Raw genomic sequence first — 17,445 nt, forward strand, 5'->3', positions numbered from 1 at the left:
CTATATCTCTCATAAGTATCATTGAATTCTCATTGATTTTGATTCAAAACTTTGAACTTTCTCACAAAATGAAACTTCCAGAAAGCAACTTTTGTATTCCCAAGATGAAGGGTTCCACGAATAATGAATATAAATAATATATATATATATTACTATTATATTTTATACAAATTATGTTACATACAATATAATATTTGGGTCGTATTTGGTGACAAATATATGGATCGGAAGCTCTTATACCATATCCAAAACCATAACAGAATGATATTCACAGTATTTCATCATATCCAAAATATAACCGATTTTTATCTCAAAATCCATTTCATTCGGACGAATATCTACGGTTATCGAGTTTAATGGTTTGAATTGCCACCCCATCATTTGGTATCACTAATTCATGTGTTACAATGATGTAGACGACATGATTGATCATGGACCTAGGTTACAATATCAATAAAATGTACGTGTCAAACATGAGTTCATAGTAATAATATATAGCAATGTTATTACACTGAAAAATTGCTTATGGCAAATAATTAAGAGAGTAATTAACTAGTCTATCGCATCAGTGCCTCAAGTTAATCACATTGTATGCAGTGCCACGTGAGCTATTTACGATTGCATGAGAGAATTCAAATGTTTAATTTATAAAAATGACACATAATGGTAAGTGATTAATTTAAGCAGACATGACATGTCATGTGCATGCCCGTGAGTCTCCCTCATCAAGAACCCTTTAGCAGTACCATTACCATATTCATTAAGCTATGCCTTTCCCTTAACAGTAAAGATTAGCACTGCATTTAGGGTTTTGGTTGGCGTACACTGTACATGTATTAAAAAAAAAAAATGTTCCTGTCAAAATACATCCTTTATCCATTTTACAAATCTGAAGTTTCTGAAATCTGAAATCTTGTCCCTGGTTTTAGCAATCCCAACCTTAAAGTCAATCAAGGACAATCCGAGTCCCCTTCAGAATTTTGCTTACAAGGTTTCATGTCCAGCACAATTCCTACCTAATTATTAGTTAATTAAGCCAGAAGCCCCTTAACAAACTTGAAAAAACAAATGCAAATTTTGCCTCAACACATTCATATAAATATTTGGCATCTTAGTCTCCATGCCTCAGTGCCTCTTCACATAAACATTTAAGAAGCTGTGATCAAACGAGAGAATCGAAATGGCTAGCAGCTGCCTCCGGAAAAGATTTTTATGCGCGTTCTTTTTTGTTTTTTGCGGTTTTCTTGGCTTAATCACTTCTCCAGCTGAAGCTGCTATAAAGAAATACCAGTTTGATGTGAGTTGTTTCCATGCATTACAAGAAACAAAGAAAAAAGAAGAAGAAAAAGTATTACTCCGTGCATTGTTTTTGATTCAATAAATTAAATCCTCATCTGTGTGCTTTTACAGGTTCAAGTAAAGAAAGTGAGCAGATTGTGCCATGCAAAACCGATTGTTACTGTAAATGGCGGATTTCCGGGGCCTACGATCTATGTCCAGGAAGGTGACAGACTTCAAATCAATGTCACAAACCATGCTCAATACAATATGTCAATTCACTGGTAAGAATTAACCTATACTAACCAGCCATTTTTTTTTTATCACAACCTTTTTTCGTATCAAAGTACTAATTACCGGTTCTCCAAGAAAAATATGTTGGTTTAGCAGAAACATTTAGAGGGTTTAATTTGATCTTTTCTTTGCAGGCATGGATTGAAGCAGTACCGAAATGGTTGGGCAGATGGACCAGCTTATGTGACCCAATGTTCGATCCAGACCAGAAGTAGCTACACATACGTCTTCAATGTGACAGGGCAAAGAGGAACTTTGTGGTGGCATGCACATATTCTTTGGCTAAGGGCTACTGTCTATGGAGCAATTGTGATCATGCCTAAACAAGGAACTTCATTCCCATTCCCACAGCCGTATAGGGAAACTGAGATTTTACTTGGAGAATGGTGAAATGTGGATGTGGAAACCTTTGTCAACAAGGCAAACAGATTGGGATTGCCACCAAACTTCTCAGATGCTCACACCATCAATGGCAAGCCAGGGCCACTGTTTCCTTGCTCTGAGAAACGTAAGCAAGCCTACTTTTAAAAACTACACCAAGACTAAACCTAATCTCTAAGCTTGAAATGACGATTTTACAACTAAAATGTTCAACCGTTTCAATAAATGGAATTATAATTGAAGAGTATAAGTGAGGTTTTCTCAGCATATCCTGTCTTTAAAAAGGACAGAACGTTCTGTACATAGTCGAAATGCTAAAATTAAACCCTATAAAGCCAAAATGTTTAACTCCAAACCCCCAAAAAAAAAACAAATTTATAAACACAATCACACTTTCAGCTTCAACATAAGCACAATTGCAAAAAATTGTAATTTAATTTTGTTCCATTTTCTTTGGTTTAGATACTTTTGCAATGGAGGTTGAGCAAGGGAAGACCTATCTCCTCAGAATCATCAACGCTGCTCTCAATGACGAACTTTTCTTCGGCATTGCTGGACACAACTTGACAGTGGTGGAGGTCGATGCAGTTTACACCAAACCCTTCACTACTCAAGCCATACTAATTGCACCAGGCCAGACCACAAACGTTTTGGTCCAAGCCAATCAAGCTCCAGGCAGATACTTCATGGCTGCCAGGCCTTTCATGGATGCTCCAGTTCCCGTAGACAACAAGACAGCCACTGCCATTCTCCAATACCGAGGAGTTCTGAACACCATCCTGCCAAGCCTTCCTCAATTGCCTAACCCTAACGACACGCCCTTCGCTTTAAGCTACAACAAGAAGCTCAGAAGCCTAAACACTCCAAACTTTCCGGCCAATGTGCCTCTCAAAGTCAACCGGAAACTCTTCTACACCATTGGTTTCGGGAAAGAATCGTGCCCTAGTTGCATCAACGGAACAAGATTTGTTGCTTCCTTGAACAACATCTCTTTCGAAATGCCTCAGGTCGGTCTTCTTCAAGCACATTACTTCAATCTCAAAGGGGTGTTCAAAACCGACTTCCCCGATACGCCTTCAACTCCTTTCAACTACACTGGTGCACCACTCACAGCCAATCTTGGGACATCAACTGGAACTAGACTGAGCAAGATTGCCTTCAATTTGACCGTTGAGCTTGTTTTGCAAGACACAAATCTCCTAACAGTGGAGTCGCATCCGTTCCATCTCCACGGATACAACTTCTTTGTTGTTGGAACTGGGATTGGGAAATTTGATCCTGCCAAGGACCCTGCTAAGTACAACTTAGTTGATCCTGTTGAGAGAAATACAGTCGGTGTTCCCACAGGTGGTTGGACTGCCATTCGGTTTAGAGCTGATAATCCAGGTACAATAATAGCAAACTTTAATTTACATGTACCACAGGACATATAGACTTGTTGGTTATTTACTACTATAATCTTTGGTTCATTTGTATGAATTTTTAGGTGTTTGGTTCATGCACTGTCATTTGGAGCTTCAAACCGGGTGGGGATTGAAGATGGCGTTTGTTGTAGAAGATGGACCGGGATCAGATCTATCGGTCCTGCCTCCGCCTAAGGATCTTCCACCGTGCTGATGACGCTTGGACCGGGTTCAGATCAAACTGGTGACATTGGTGTACCACCTACTTACACTTTTTGCCAAAGTTGCAGAAGTTTCTTCAGAGTTGCAAACAATTATCAATTTACGAAAATCAATTTGTGCGATACTGATGAAAATGCAACAAATTACACCGTACTATGTAACAATTGTTTTCTTTCATTATATATTGTCAAAATGATACTATTGTTTTCTTTCATTAATATTTTTAAAATGATACTAGAATCATTTATACTAGTCTCTTGCCACACGCTTATACCGATTGCAATTAAAATCTTGGTTATTGTTTTACTTTTTTTAATTGTACTTTTTTTTTGTCAACTTTTTTAATTGTACTTATTTTAGATATTATTGTTTTTTTTATTAAAATATATTTTAAAATAATGAATTGTTTTTTTTTTGTTTTTGTTTTGTGATTTTTTTTTTGAAATCCTGAAGGCAGAAGGATAATTTGGGTATTAGAAAGCTTGGTCCTCTTTATCTTCTCTTTTTATATACTAGTAACTAGCAGAGATACACCCACATAGTGTGCGAACAATTTCTTTTTATTTATTTATTTTATTATGAAGTGTGATTAATTTTTAAAATTAAAACAAAAAAAATGTTTACGAATTGGGATAATAAGCCTTTTTTCTATTATTTAATTTTATTCTAAATTTTTAAATAGAGCATGCTATACTAACTTGGCTGTGAGGGTGCTGTAAAAAAAAAAAGAAAAAAGAAAACTTTACATTCATATAATTACTAAATTGCCCATATGAGTTAAAATAGTAATTTCATAGAATCTTAGTTGACAACCACGATTCTATTAATAATTAGTTTAGATATAGATAAACAATAAAATGTGCCCACTACATGGGATTCTTTTAGTTTTCATAATTCTTAATTAATTTATTTTAACTCAATATTGACACACCCCAACCCGAAAAGTCCACCTGGACTTCGAATCAAGTTGTGCTAGCTGACAACAGAAGGGTAACGAAGCCATAAAGTGAAGTGATGTGGAAAATGTGAATAAATTTAAACCTAAAAGTGCCTAAATATAAGAGTGCGCTTGTGAGCGGAAATGAACCCATTTCACACGTATAGTATGAAAGTAATTACCGTAGCTTGCAATATCTCAAGAATTCAATACATTACAATATATTTTGTAAAGAACCATCTAACGTTCGACAGTCACATAATCTCACATAAACAAATGTATCATATTGAGTGCTCATCGACATATGCTGACACAGGAGTTCATGCAGAGGTATTCTGACATGAACATGATTGGGTGTAATAATGATTTACGCTCTAGTACTACAATCACGTGAAGACTGGTGCTATGTGTAGCACATACGAGTCCTAATTGCCTATAACAATCTTGGACAGGACTTCACCTACAATGGATCCAAAGCGAGCGTACGGTGTGATGTGCACATACACGTGAAAGACTGGCCCTGGCCTTGGCCGAGTACTAACACTGGTGCAACAACGATGAACATATAATGTAAATATCATCATGCCACATCAATTCAACAATTCTAGTCAATATAATACCATTCATGGTCATAAATATAATTAAGGCATCCCCTTATAGTAAGCTTACATGTGCATCCCGTAGAATTATTTCATAATTTCTCAACAATAAGACATTTCTTATAAACATTAATTTAATTATGGCAATCATGTAGAAAATTCATTAATATATATATATATATATATATATATATATATATATATATATGTACACACACACACACACACACACACACACATACAGGCCTTTTAAGGGAAGAGATCCCCATTTAAAAAAAAAAAAAAATAGGGACACCCTCTTGACTATTAGATTTGACTTTAATGAAATTCTGTGGCTAAGAGTAAATCATAGGCCACAGAATCTAAACCACAAGATTTCATTAAAGCCAAATCTAACAGTTAAGAGGATGTCCCCATTTTTTTTGAAAAATGGGGATCCCTTTCCTTAAAGGCTTCCTATATATATATATATATACGGAAACTAACCAATATATATACACTACATAAAAGAAAAGACCCACTCATAAGTCATGTTGTCGAGTCGAACTCACTTCACAGGCATCAAAGATCTTTGCGATGCTTTTCACCTAGAAGTGAGACCATTTACGTAAATATAACGTATTAACGTAATTACGCATTTTCGTACAAAGTACGGCTAATAAAGGAACTATTTTAAAATGATCGAACTTTGAAAAATGGATGACGGATTCAGATTTGGCACGTCGAGAAACCTAAGGAGGGTCATCGGGTTCCTCCATGCGCCACTGCACGTGCCGCCACAAGACTGCGGCCTGGAAGGCCACGCGCCACCACACGCGCCTAGTTGGGTCGCTGAAAAGTTCACCAAAAAAGTTGTCGATGCCGTCATAAACGGCGGTGGAGCATAGTACCTTTGATGGAGGCGTGTGTGCTCTACGTGCCGACCATGATTCGCACCCATGCGCGGGCCCAGGAAACTGGAACTGGGTCCAGGTCATATCTGGGCTTGGGTTGCTCAGTTGGGTCTAGCCTACATGGGTTGGATGGGGTTGATGGGCCAAGGGTCATTGGATTGGGCCCAATAACTGGGTTAGGCCAGTTTTGGGTTGCGGATCGGGTCGACCAGGTTTCAAGCTATGGGTTAGTCAGATTCCATGAAGAAGAAAGTTGGAGCTTTCCAAGCTTCGATCATCACCAAATCTTAACAAAAACTAATCATTCTATATACCAAAATGAAGCCCAAGGAACAAGGATTTGAAATGTACCATTAGTTTCCTTGATAGTGGTCGGAGTTGGCCGAAAAACGGCTCGAAGCTGCCGAAAATCTGGGATGTTTTCCCCGCAGAGGTTTTGTACCAAAACCCATATCAAGACCCTTAAGAAAGCTAGGAACATATACTAAAACATGATCCAAGACGTTTTGGGTGGTTTTTGGAACTTACCTTGTTAGAACTCGAGATCTCATTGGAGAAAATATAAACAGTGATGGTGTCATGGAGTAAAAGGTTTCTGCCAGTAGGAGATCACGGCTGAGGGAGTTTGGGTGTTGCGGTGCTTGTCGGAACTGTGATGGTATGGTGATGGTGGTGCTCCGGTCTTGGTGCTAGTGGTTATATAGAGAGAGGAAAATGCTAGAGTGAGAGAAACGGGAGAGAATGGAGAGGAGAAAGAAAGTCCTGGTTTGTGGTGGAAGAGAGCAAACATGGCAAGGAGGGAGTAGGGAGTTTTTGGGATGTGTGGGTCCCACGACCCCAATATAAATTAATAAAATATTCAAAATATCTAATAAAAAAATATTAAAATAATAATATAATAATATAATAATTTTTCACGAAAGTATTTCTCGGATTCGTAGTTCTGTAAAATCTTCATCGTAGCTCCAATTTCGATTACCCTTACGCCTATGCGTTCATACCATCGAGTACTTCGAAAATACGTAAAGTAATAGCTCAAAAGCGTCACGAGCTAACGGTCAATGAAAGTCAATAATCTCACCTTTAGGGTATTTTCATCAATTCACTCTTCTAAAATTAATAAAATCTTAAAAGTAGGGATGAGTTGTCACGATCTACCCACCTTAAAAAAATTTTGTCCCCAAAATTTGGAATAAGTTGATATACATAAAATACTCAAAGATAGAAAGAAATATATGTAAAGAAGAATTCAAGCCAGAGTGGTTGCATAAAAGAGAATGCCATTCCGTCGCGATCGGATTGCAATAATTCCTCTTTCATGCCTCCAAACTCAAACTTTCCTTCTCCTTCAGTACATTACTAAAATATACTACTTTTGATAAAAACATAAAGTTGAAAATATTTATATATGTATAATAACATCATGTCAAAATACATACATACATACATACATACATACATACATACATAAAATAACATAAAGTTAGAATAATTTTACTGAAAATAGAAAATTTTCCACCTACACATTCGTAACGTCACGTACTCCGAGAATAAGAGCGTAGTATCTAAAAATGCTAATGTACTCCGACAATAAATAAATAAATAACTAAAATGCCAACGTAAAAGGACCTACTTGTCCACTTGCTTAACAAACCCAATGAATAAGTTATTAATATTACGGTCTGTAGCCCGTTATATCGACAGCTCACTGTTGTCTTGATAAGCAAGCAATAAATTTCTGAGGGTGCAATATTACCATTTTGCCCCTCATTGGGAAATACATATAAATCGTCTTATTAGCGACTCGACCGCTATGTGAGCGACAATGCTAATAGCACACAATTTCCTAAATTGTAATCTTGATTATTCAAATACTTGTTTGTAATACTCCTATGTCAATCATGTGCTATGCATAAAATCTCCATACTACATCTAAGCGATGTCATACCTAAAACCAAAAATTGTAACCGTAGTTACATGCAACTAAAATAAAGATAACCATATGTTACAACCATGCTAATTGTAGAACGGACAAAATGCGACACGTCCACTAAGGTCTGGATAGTTCGTTCAAACTGGCCGTTTGTCTGAGGGTGAAAATGTGGTACTGGACAAAAACTTAGTACTCATAACCTTTAAAAAGGCTTCCCAAGACTTGGAAATGAAACGTGTATCACAGGGAGATACAGTAGTGACATGCACACCAAGTAGCCAAGCAATGTAGTTCACAATGCTTTAGCGAGCGGCTTCATATTGAATTTCCCTCAGATTTAGCGAAAACTATGTCGAGAAAGATAAAAGAACAATTAAGAATTTAAGGGTCAAAACAAGTCCATCAAATCTAGAATACAAGGTAACTGAAATTAATGCATGATATCTTGCTACAACTGTAGCTTATGGAATATTCAATCACCAATGGTAAAGATTCGTTCAGCAGAGTATTTGTTGGGTGATTGAGAAATTAGTGGTCACAATTATAATTTCAATGTCAACGGTCCTTCTAGACAGTCTACTTGCCTTAGAAATAATACGAAGTGCAATAGGGTAGACATGTACCCAAGGTCGACTGGAATACCTTTCGGCACATAGGGGTGAATATGGAATCATGTTAGAGTAAATACTGATCGAAACGTCAGAAAATTTGATAAATTCAAGAATGAGTGATTTTACCAAGTGGTAAAAAACGTAGTCTCTCTAGACCAACATAAACTAGGTTTGTGAGACCTTGAAATTTTAGAAGTGTTTTTATGAACTTTGGAGTGTCTTCGAGTTTTACAATTTACAATTCCTTTTGAATGGGTGACAATTTTACATGAGATCAAGGGTTATTTTGAGGTGATAGGTTGAAAGTAGGCGAGATCACGAGTTTTTAGCATTTTGCAAATTAATTTTCGGAGCTTGAATAAATTTTTTATGAGATTTCAAGTTGGATAAATGTTGGAATGCCATGTTGCGGCCAAGGTATGGCTGACTTACCATGTGGATAGCAGCTGGAACGACCAGCAATGAGGGACTAATGGTGGTGTCAATACACCATGACAACACATATGTATGTAAGGACTGAAAGAAGAGAACAAAGCAAAAGAAAAAGAGACTAGATATCCATCTTGCTTGACACATGGCAAGCACCTATTGGACCTTTGAAATTGAAGAGGTGAGGCGGCAAGCTTGGAAGATTGTAAATATACTTCCTCATTTAGTGTTCCAAGCTAAAACGAAAACAAAAAAAAAGGAAAAAATTTCCTTTCAATCTTTCTAAATTCATAACTTTCAATCCGGGAGTCCGATTGAGGAACGGTTTTCGCCTACATGCTCAGTGAATCGAACCCAACGTTCAAAGGTAAATTTTGAGGATTATTACTTAAGTTTGAATAATTCATTCAAATTGGGATTCGTGACTAATTAGACCCAAATCTTCTATTTCAAGCTTGTTCTTCCACGGTTTGAGGGCTCTAAAGCCTATTGGATGATTGGAGGACAATTTCTAAGACATTAAGGTAAAGATTTACACAAGATCAGATTTCTGGGGTTTTATACAAGTTTCATATGAATGAGATATAGAGAAATATGATGATTGATTCGAAATATTTCAAATTTGGACTTTAAAGGACGTTTGTATCGAACAAATGAGTTGTACTATTGATGGATTGTGTTTTGGCTTGAAGGATATGTTGAATTTCTGGGAAAACAGACCTCAAAGCCGTTGGTTTCATACTAGGGACTAAACTACAAAAATTGTTTCACTTTTGGGATATTTTTATAAATTACCAAAAGTTCAAGGGCCAAAGTGTAATTATCAAAAGTTTGGGGACATATTTGAAATAATAAAAAGTTCAAATACATAATTTTTGTTCCGGTTAAGTAAAGGTCCCTATTGGATATAATTGTTGTTATGGGAATAAAGTTGAGTCATTATATATGGACATATAGTGACATATTGTAATTGTTGAACTAGTGACTCCAAGTACTCGCGGTGCTTGCGTTTAATTGAGGTATTGGTGAGGAATATTGCTTGCGTGGATTGAAGACCAGGTAGGGGGATCCTCACTTACCCTAGTTATGGAATTTTGCGAATGTACGTATATGTAAATATACAAATGCCTGTGAAATCTGCATATATTTTGCTATGATAGAACCATGAGGAAAAATGGTTTTGTTTTATATCATGATATGCATGTTGTTTTATGCTACAAATTAAAGTGATGACTTGAGAGTGAAGGGGGCATAGCGACCACCTTATGTTTCGATCCCCTAAACCTCTAGAGGGGCTACTACGAAAGGATTAGTATCGCTACTTTTCTAGGAGAGGTACTAGGATATCTAAGGGTAGAGCATTAAAGGACACTCTCACTATACCTTACCATAAATATGTTCGTTCGGAGTTGGTCCAAGTAAGGTGGTAGTTGGTCATTAGATCGGTCATCAGGCATGTAGCGATTTATTAGGATCCCTGTTTTCTTTTTAAAAGGAAATTGTGTGAACATACAATCTATTTTCAAAACTAAACAAAGCTTTTGTTGTGCATCAATCATTTTCCTATAGTATATATAGTGTCGTATACTATTTTCAAACCTAGCTGGGGTGGATTCCCTGAGGGGGAGCGATGAGCGTTTATGATGCTCACCCCTACTTTATTACAAGACCGAAGGACCTACAAATAGATGATCTGAACTAAAGTCGGGACAAGCGTTGTTTATTACTTGTCAACTTCTTAGTCGCTCATTGACTTTCCATAGGTTTTTGGTTCGCACATATGCTTGATTTCCTTACCTTCTTGAAGGAATCTTTTGTAGCCAAACTTAGCGCTTTGTACTTTCCAAATCGTACTAAAGAGTTGGTTTAGTATGATAATTACCTTAAACTCTTTAGTTCTATTGTAGATTGTGAAGTTCTTTTCCCATGTAAAAATTTTATCCAAATTCAGTTGCCTTTTTATTCTTCATTTTATCAAAATGATTTCCTTTTCCATATTGCTTAAAAATAAATTATTTTATTCCCCTCAAATAGTCTTACGTTCTATTAGGAATGTAGTGCTATATTGTTGGATTTTAACACTATAATATTGCGGTACTAATAGAGCGTGACATTGTTACATGTCCCTTTTTGGGGCGTGACAGGGTTGATTGATCAAGTCAGTTGATAATCACCGAAGCATCATCATAATCTCCACATGCACAATATACCTCTCACATGGAGCTCATGGTGATATTTCCCAACTACATTTGAATATAGGAAGTGATTATACTTGAACGATTTCTTGATGATTTGTAGGTAACGTCATATCAATACTCATGAATTCCAATTGAAATGAGGTGAGGTAGGCTGAAAGGGTTCAAGGGTAAATATAACTTTTGTTGCGGTAAACCGTAACTACGTTTGTACAATTGAGGTGATACATGATATTGTAATCATAGGCGTTAATTTGGTTCTTTTTTTGCCATTGTCAGAAATCTAATTCTTTTCAAATGAAGATGTAATTGAGAGGTTTAAGGTTGATAAAGATTTTGGACACGTTTCTCCACAGAGTAGTGTTATTCGGTTTACAAGTAAAGATGGTAACTATTGACTCTAAGTCATGCATAAGGTGGTTCATTTCATACGGTTCCAACCGTTGGGAAATATAAGCTATACCTCGTCATGCTGCATCTACCCAGCCAAATCATCCAGATAAAATGTCATTGTGGATTTCTAAATTATCGATGTTGTCGAAAAATGTAAGCATAATGCTTGGGAAGAGACAACACTTATGTTGTTAGAAATTTTATTCATATCCAACATCCTAAACCAAACTAACTTTCCTCAGTCGATGAGTGAGGAAAAATAGTATAGTCGAAAAATCGCTACAAATTGTCGATACGTTGTGAGAATTTCAATTTTCTTCCATTGCAACCTTTTGGGAAAGAGAAAAGAATATCGTCTAATGAGATCACATCTCCTAAGAAAAGTACCAATTTAATCAAAGTTAATAGTTAATGAATTTGGTATAAAGCTGACTGACGGTTGTGGATGCAAATTTCCGCTGTCTTCTCCTTTGACGAAAATGCACCGGCAAAATAATAACACCTAAGATTAAGGCCAAAAGCCTCATGCATTCACGATGAATGGGGGGAGGTTTTGGCCGAAGAATCTTCGATGCCAAAGTTAGAATTTGAGAGAGAAAGTGTTTAGGAATTTTCGGGGAGAGAAATGGCCTATCATTTTAGTGGGAAAACATGGCTATTTATAGGGGAGTGACCATCCCTTTTTGCAGAATAGGGGCCGACCACATATGGTCAAATTGTGAGTGTGATTGCAAGATATTATGTGAAATAATATCTTGCAATTAACTTGGCAATTAATCCCAAATTGAATAGGAAAATTAGGAGTTACTTTTTGAGTGAGGATTTGATAAGGAGTGAGAGGGTTTTGAATAAATACCATTTTTATCAGCTTTGACTTTTCCCAAAAGTACATGTGTTGCCTTCATAATTTTCTTGATTATTTTTGGCTCCACAATTGTGTTTAGAAAATTTGCTCTCGTTGCTAGGGTAGGTGAGAAAGTCATCGGTAAGACCACTACGAGTTTGACAAGCTACGGAAGAAAACTCAAGCTCAAAGGTTAGTTGGGCTGACCATCAACTTGAAGTAGAGCTAACAGTTTTTCGTCATCACCTGATAGAGTTGCTAAAATCTAGGTATGATCCTAAGATTTGGCCTTTCTCCTTCACAGATATGTTTGAGATTCCCTAGATAAGGTGTTTGGTTGGATAAATTCCTAATCGGTAAACTTTAGTAACTCAGTTCTCTCGATGATGTAGGACTTGTTCGAGAAGATGCAAGGAAAACTGGTGTAGTACAAAAAAGTGGATCGAGGGTGTACTTTACTTCACCATTTGGTGATATCCCAGGTAAAATTTTGAGAAATGACGCCAAAGGTATACGCCATTGGAACGTACAATACTACTTCCTTTCTCTATGACACGTATTACAATTCTAATTTTGCCTGTGGAAGTGATCTGAAAGGTGATTGGTCAAGAATGTTCTGGTTACCTAGATAGGTAAAATAGTTAACACAACTGCAAGTTTACGGTCCTCCTACAAGGCTTGCTCCTAATTTCCACGATTTTGTTTCTTCGGCTCAGATAGTCATTATTAATCAATCTATCAATCGCAACACTAAGTAACGCATATATGATAACTTGGTATTGTTCGTTACCCTGAAACTGTGATCTGGTGTTTTGGCACAAAGGTATCATTCCTAGATAGTAGCATGTGTTTGGTATCAGAAATCATACCGCCTGAATACCGGTTGACAGTTCTTGGATATCAGACAATATCGTCAATTAGTAGCACCATCATAGGTTGATTACAAATTAGAGCCCGCTCATATGGATAGTTTCAGATGACTGGTAAGGAATTGGTCCTATGAGTTGGTTTTGTTGATTCTAGGGAAAATTGATTACTGCTTTTAGGATTTCTGCTACCCGAATGTATAACAACTCGTACTCTTCTGCCTATACTCATCGAAATGATGAGTACAACATCTAAAGGAAATCTGGGAACTAGTGTTGGTTGGAATGTCCTAAGGCTGCAAAAAAAAAAAAAAAAAAAAAAAAAAAAGAATTTGCTAATAACTCACCTTAGAAAGAACTTAAAGAGATTCAATCTTCCTCCTGAAGATTCGGAACTGTACTAGTACATTTGAAGGGTAAATGCCATCAGGGACCAAGAATGATTGTCCCCCAGAAGTTCTTTCATTGAGTGCTACCACTTTAGCACTAGGTTGTTGCTTAAGACATTTCTGGAATCTTGACGAAAGTAAACTTCCTAGGAATTCTAATAGATGGTATACTAACGAATACTGCCAAGGAATCAAAACTGTTATTGGTTTCCTAACTTGAAAGGGTTGGTAAAGATGACAAGATAATAGTAGTGGAATTGATGAGTAAAGTATTCGGTGGTACACAATTTTCGACACAATAGCCCAGCTTCAGGGCCACAAACTCGTCTCCGAATAGGGATTTTCCTTGGCATGAAGGTTTTTGTAAAAAAAAAAAAAATTTACGTTCATATAATTACTAAATTGCCCATATTTTTTTTATTTTGTTCAGTTTTATTGAGGGAGTTAAAATAGTAATTTCATAGAATCTTAGTTGACAACCACAGTTCTATTAATAAATAGTTTAGATATAGATAAACAATAAAATGTGCCCATTACATGTGATTCTTTTAGTTTTCAGATTTTTTTTAATTAATTTCTTTTAACTCAATATTGACACACCCCGACCTGAAAAGTCCACCTAGACTCTGGATCAAGCTATGCTGGCCGACACCAGGAAAGTGATGAAGCCATAAAGTGAAGTGATGTGGAAAATGTGAATAAATTTAAATCAAGTGCCTAAATATAAGAGTGTGTTTGTGAGTGGGAATCAACCCATTTCACACGTGATGTCAGAGCATAAGTAAAGTACAGTAAAGTAGGATGAGAATTATACAGTCGGAAGTATACACACAACAATGTTTTGCTAAAAATCCTCGTCGACACGAAAGCTTTGCCACTAATACCTGGAGGGGTGAAAAACAAGGGTGAGTGGGCCTCAAAATAAAGTTTTATAAAAACCTTTTTGAAAACATAATAACCCCTCACCTTAAAATAAGTATAGTTTCCAAAATATACATACTACGTATAGTATGAAAGTACTTACCATAGCTTGCAATATCTCAAGAATTCAATACATCACAATATATTTCGTAAATAACCATCTAACGTTCAACAGTCACATAATCTCACATAAACAAACTTATCATATCGAGTGCTCATCGACATACGCTAACACACAAGTTCATGCAGAGGTATTTAGGCACAATTTGAATTATGTATGTCATTCATGCCCTTTAGACAAAAGCAAGAAATTGCCATTTCCTAAATCAAATTCAATTTCGCATTTTCCTTTACAACTTATTCATTCAGACGTATGGACATCCCCAACTTTGTCAATTTCCGGATTTCATTATTATGTGATTTTCATTGATGATTATTTGCGATATACTTGGCTATATCCATTAAAATTAAAATCCGATGTGTTTCGTACTTTTATTAAATTTCAAATTGAAATGGATAATAAATTTCAAAGGAAAATTCAAACCTTTCAAACGGATGGCAAGGTGAATACATCAACAAAATTTTCAAAACTTGTAAAAACATGGAATTCACCATCAATATACATGTCCTCACCATTCTGACAAAACGGTATGGCAGAACGAAAAACATCATTGTTTGGTGGAAATTAGACTCACTCTTCTTACTCATGCATCCATGTCTCAAAATTATTGGGATGAGGTTCTCCATACAACTAATTTTCTAATAAACCAACTGCCAACCAAAGTTTTAAACTTAATTTCTCCATACACAAAATTATTTCAATGTGAACCATCATATAAATTTTTCAAAGTCTTTGGGTGTGCCTGCTTTCCTTATTTACGTTCATACACGTCTAATAAGTTACAATTTCATTCCAAGAAATGCATATGGTTATTCTCAAAATCAACTTGGGTATAGGTGTCTTGATCCGTCAACGGGTCATGTTTTCATGTCTAAGCATGTCATTTTTGATGAAACTTGTTTTCCATTTAATGAACAGTCCAGTGCTACTTCTCACACCTCCTCCTTGCATGATAGTACTCCCACTGCAATTGGGACTCCTGAATTACTCTTCCCCTCACCATCCGACCCCACAATCAACCCTCTCCATCCACCACTTCCCATCTGCACTTAAAGACTATCTCTGACTCAAATTCCTTTTTTTTTTTTTTTTTTTCAGCACCTTTATCTCATCCCTCACTTTTCTTACCCCACACATCACCCACTAGTTCGCATCTAACCCTTCCTAACCATAACCTACAATCTTTAGTTTCCACCCCCATGTATCCCATGGTAACCCGTGCAAAAGATGGTATTCACAAGCCAAATCCTAAGTATGCCTATACATCCACCACTAACGTTTTATCTAAGCCTACTTGTTATAGTCAGGCACATAAATTTCAGGAATGAAGAACTGTAATGGTAGATGAATTTAACGCCCTCCAGCGGGCTGGCACCTGGTCTTTGGTCCCTTACCATCCTTCCATGAATGTGTTTCCCAAGGTTTTCAGACTTAAATGAAAACCAGATGCGTCTATAGTTAGATTTAAAGCTTAGCTTGTTGCGAATGGATATCATCAACAATCTGGACTTGATTATGGAGAAACATTTAGTCTCATGGTTACTCATTCCACCATTCCAATAATCATTGCACTTGCCGTTCAGTTTTCTTAGCCCATACGGCAACTGGATGTTCAAAATGCCTTTCTCTATGGCTCCTTGTGTGACGAAATATATATGAAACAACCAATAGGCTTTGTTGATCCTCAATTTCCAACCTCCTTGTGTGATGAAATGTATATGAAACAACCAACAGGCTTCGTTGATCCTTAATTTCCAACGTATGTTTGTAAATTGAAACATTCTCTCTACAGTCTCAAACAAGCTCCAAGGGCATGGTTTCAATGTTTTTCCAACCACCTTGAACATCTCGGTTTTGTGGCTTCTCAGGAAAATTCATCACTCTTTGTTTACTGCCATGGTTAGTTCGAATTTATTTACTAATCTATGTTGACGAAATCCTTATCACAGATAATAACATCCAGTGCATTAACACTTTGATCAAAGACATGGGCACATCTTTCTCCATAAAGGATCTTGGTCCTTTGAATTTTTTTCTGGGCATAGAGGTTCACCGTTCTAGCAATGGGGTTCATTTATCACAGTCCAAGTACATCATGGACTTACTGAAATGGACAAATATGATTGATTGCAAGCCCGTTTCCACACCTACAATTAGTGGCAAATGGCTGAGTCTTTACGATGGCAAACCATTGTCTGACATCAATGAATTCTGAAGCATGGTATGTGCTTTTCAATATCTCACATTCACAAGTCCACATATTGCATTCTCTATTAACCAAGTTTTCCAATTCATGCACAAACCTACCACTACAAACTGGATTATCGTTAAGAAAATTCTACGTTATTTAAAATCCACACCTGATCATGGTCTTGTGTATAAACTTGGCCCTCTCACTCTTACTGCCTTTGCTGATTCTGACTATGTTGGAGACCTCGATGATCGCATATCAACATGAGGATATTGCATTTTTCTTGGTTCTAATCTTATGCCCTGGAGTTCCAAGAAACAAAAAGGTGTTTCTTGTTCTAGCACCGAGTCCATGTATCATCAACTTGCCATTACTGCTGCCACAATTTCATGGTTTTGAAAGTTATTCCATGACCTTCATCTCTAGCTTACTCCTCCAAAGATGTGGTGTGACAATATTTCTGCAATCTCCATGGCTTCCAACCCAATTTTCCATGCTCGGACACGCCATGTTGAAGTGGACTACCATCGTATTCGAGAGAAGGT

At 36.7% G+C, this 17,445-nt stretch overlaps 1 pseudogene; it reads left to right on the plus strand.

Moving 5' to 3' along the window:
- Nucleotides 1-1,155: 1,155 nt before the first annotated feature.
- On the plus strand, nucleotides 1,156-3,570 carry LOC137731799 (laccase-11-like; annotated as a pseudogene).
- Nucleotides 3,571-17,445: the final 13,875 nt, after the last annotated feature.

This window comes from Pyrus communis, chromosome 1, assembly GCF_963583255.1.
Source record: "Pyrus communis chromosome 1, drPyrComm1.1, whole genome shotgun sequence".
In the NCBI taxonomy this organism is placed as follows: domain Eukaryota; kingdom Viridiplantae; phylum Streptophyta; class Magnoliopsida; order Rosales; family Rosaceae; genus Pyrus; species Pyrus communis.